Genomic DNA, 3,961 nt, shown 5'->3' with positions numbered 1-3,961 from the left:
TTTGCTTCTGTATTATCAATTGTTCAAGGAAATCAATAAAACTTCCAAGTATTTTAGAATAAGTTTACATATAGGTTGATATATGGTGGTTATTTACATATTTATAAACAAATGTCTATATTTGTCATTTCAGTAAAATGAATTAGAGATCAGTTACAAGAAATAATACTATATAATACTCAAATATTATAGAAGTGAAAATAGGTAGTTTTATGGTGGCAAATATAATATACATCAGTAAAACATTTTGTTACATTAAATCTGACAATTTCTAATCATAGTAAATGTTCACATCACCTTAGTGCACCACTGACATAGTGTTAATATTTAACATTATAAAATTATTGTCAACACTTCTTAGTTGAAAAACACATTGATCTAGTCTATAAAAAATACTTCAGGGTTGCCAGATTTAGCAAATAAAAAAACAGAATTCACAGCTAAATTTGAGTTTCAGACGAACAACAAATAATTTGTAGTATGAGTATATCCCATGTAATATTTGGGGCATACACTAAAGAATATCCATTGTTTAGCTGAAATTCAAATTTAACGGGGCATCCTGTATTTTATATGGCAAATCTCCTTAGGGTATAAATATGCATAATAGGTTAAGGCTCTTTCTGAGGTATAGTCTCTAGAAGATGATATGGTTTCACCTCAGTTATCTGAAAGTCAAACTTCACACTTTCTTAAGGCTAAAGAATGATGTACAATCAAAATTGCAGACAGACACCTGTGAACATCTAGCAACCGTGAAAATAGCAAAACACAAAGTAAGATGAAGGATTAAGCTTGATGCTCTGAAATTGGTATACATCCCACTGGGTGAAAAACAACACATATCAGCAAGCGATTGTACAAAAACTGAGAACCGTATGAGAGAGAGATTATGAAAGCAAAAAGAAAAAAGAGAAATGATAGGGAAAAGATAAAGGAGAATTAAAAAGAGCCAAGATATTGACAATAGGAGCGGAGGTCTTAACAGAAAAGTTGGTCCAGTGACAAATCAATTCTTCCATAGGTACAAGTACGATGGGGTGAGTCAGTCTTTCATTCTCAGGAACTACCAGGAGTATCAATATGCCACTTTAAAGTCAGATTATCACTTGGCCAACTGTGTAGCATGCAAAGAATAGAAATTAGGAAAGTCATGGTGAAACCATTTTTGGTTCAAGTAATCATCAATAATGCAAATCAGCCTTGTTGGAAATATGCAAGTTTTAGTGATACGAGAGAAGACAGGTAATTTACCTAAAGGTACCACAGCTACTAAAGGGGTAGAGTCAGGACTCAACCTCATGTTTTACACCAAAAGGTCCATATTTATTTTACTTAGCAATATTTTCATACACACTAATAGATTTATTTGATCAGGAAGAAGAGTCATGGTAGAGATGAGTTTATGTGAAAGTACTTAGGAGTGAGTCATGTGACATTTCAAAACGAAAGGAAGGTTAGCTCCAAGTGGTGTTAAACAAAGACCACCCCATGAAATTGTAAAATTCTGGGTAGTCTCTTCCCAGAAGATTTCACGAGGAATTGAATGTAGAATGTACAAAATGTCGATGAATTGTTGACCATTTGCACACACACCAATGCTGCAATTAGTAAGTATTCTCAGCATACTGGTCACTTACTTATCATTTTCTAAATATTTATCTAAAAGACTTCCCAACTCTATTCCCGTTGCTAAGTCACCGTGATTCCAATTGCTCTGTTTTATTTTCTGTAAGCTTTTTATCAATGTGGTAAATTATTATTTTACTTCCACCACTACCCCCATTCCCAACCAAAAAAATGTCAGCTCCATGGCATCAGGGACTTTCTCTGAACTGTTTGCTACTGTATCACCAGCACCTAACATAATGTCTGGCTCAGAAAAACAGTATGCTAAATATTTGTTTAAAGAATGAAAGCATGAATGATTCATACTTATATACACCAAACCAATACCTGTAAAGAGTACAATTTTGTTTATTCTGTGCTCTGGATTTTATTATGGAGTATGCGTCCTATGTTCTCTGCTTTCTTTTGCCTTTCAAAATCTACCTCCTGCTATTGAACTCAGTAACAAGTTGAATTAGTATAGAATTGATAGATCATACTTTGTGTCAAGTAATGACAATCCTTGAAGATTTCTGGGGCTGGTCAATCTGCGGCTGATTATTTAATTTTGTTTAAATAATAATTATTTAATTTTTTAAATTTTGATTATTTTATTTTGGAATACTGTTGACTATTTTTGTTCATTTCCCTAGCATGTATTGTACCTGCATAATCTGTTAAACTTCAAAGGTATCATTATTTTAATAAATTTTCTTCCATCATATCTTTGAAAACTTTTACATTTTATTTGCTTTATCTACTCTGAAATAAGTTCATAATAGATTTCCTTTCTCTTCCATACATAATACTCTCCCTTTAATCATTCTAAACAATTTGTCGATGTCTATTTTATTTTCCCTGATTTTTTTTGATTTTTCAAGCCTGTCTTCTGTACCATAATGATAGTTGTTCTCTTTTTAAATGTTTCCTATATAGCATTTATTGATAATAGGGTTATCTTTATTTTATATTAAACAGGCAAATGAGAATAATTTATTAAGTTCTAAATAAAACATGGAACTTATTTATGCTGCTTCTCAGAAATTCATCTAGGTTTTCTATTCTTAAAAACTATTTCCCATATTCATTACAACTTAAAATGTCTCAGTGTTTGGCATTATTTGTCATATCAAATATAAAACTGATGGGAGGTACAAGTTTTCATCTAAATAAAAATCTCTTACATAGAATAAAAAAATACTATGTCCCATAAACTTTGCATATGTTATCTTAGCTCCATGTAACAGTTGCTTAATGAGCACTTATTATGTGCAGATTTTGCACTAGGATTGGGGGACCATTATAAGTAGGCTATTGAAAGAGAAAAGAGACATCTGGAAACAGCAATGTTATTTCAGTTAATTATTTATTTCCTAGTAGTATGACTTAGTGCATAGAAAACAAGGTTTGACATCAGATAAGTGGCAAAGACTCTTGGCCTCTCCAATTGCTTTCTCATACATGCCAAGATCTCCTTCTGTAAAGTCAATATGGGGGCCATTAAGAGCTACTTCATACTGGATTTGTATTTGTATAGTCCTTGGTAAGAACTAAAAGGTCAATGAATGTCTGTTTCTACTATCCTTACATAGGAAATTGCAGGAGATCCAATTTGACAGTTGGGCCATTAATTGTCACCATGTCATACTGTTTATGTCTCAATAACAACTCACATTAGAAGGTGGTATGCTGTTGTCCAGTGTCTCTCTTGTCAAAATGTCAACATGTTTTGGGTGAGGAATCTAGCCCTTATGACTTTTGCACTTGTTATCATATCTATTAATATTAATAATTGCAATATTATTTATAGGCAGGAAGTACAATTGGTTGGTAGGAAGGTAGGTATGTCCATCAGTCTAACTTTCCCATACACTACTTAATTCAAAATAAAGCTTAAAAAGAGAAGTATATTTCCAGTCAACTCATTTTATAACCCAGGAAATTAATTCAAAAGAGTTTAAGTGAATTGCTCGAGGTTAGACCAACTCCTCTCTTGACTCTTACTTTGTTACTTTTTCCATTAAATCACTTGTTTGTTACATTTGGAAACTATAGATCCAAATATTTGGGAGTGTGGACTTATGAATATATGTAAAGAGATTACTCATGCTAATTCTTTAAACATCATGGATTTCCTTTCTTGCTTTTTCTAGACTGACATACAGTCATGCATCATTTACTGATGGGGATATATTCTACCAAATGCCATGTTAGGTGATTTCATCATTGTGCAAACATCATAGAGTGTATTTACACAAACCTAGATGGTATAACCTACTACACACCTTTGCTATTGCTCCTAGGCTACAAACCTGTTACTGCACTGAATGTTTGTAGGCAATTGTAACACAGT

At 32.5% G+C, this 3,961-nt stretch overlaps 1 protein-coding gene across 1 annotated transcript in view; it reads right to left on the bottom strand.

Moving 5' to 3' along the window:
* Nucleotides 1-3,961, bottom strand: part of LOC105809706 (coilin-like) — a 24,525-nt gene that overhangs the window by 19,009 nt on the left and 1,555 nt on the right. The gene's annotated exons all lie outside the window — the stretch shown is intronic.

The sequence above is a fragment of the Propithecus coquereli genome, unplaced genomic scaffold, assembly GCF_000956105.1.
Source record: "Propithecus coquereli isolate 6110/MARCELLA unplaced genomic scaffold, Pcoq_1.0 Scaffold2, whole genome shotgun sequence".
NCBI classification, from domain to species: domain Eukaryota; kingdom Metazoa; phylum Chordata; class Mammalia; order Primates; family Indriidae; genus Propithecus; species Propithecus coquereli.
Note: the sequence above shows the minus strand (reverse complement) of the source record. Positions and strands in the feature narration are given on the sequence as shown.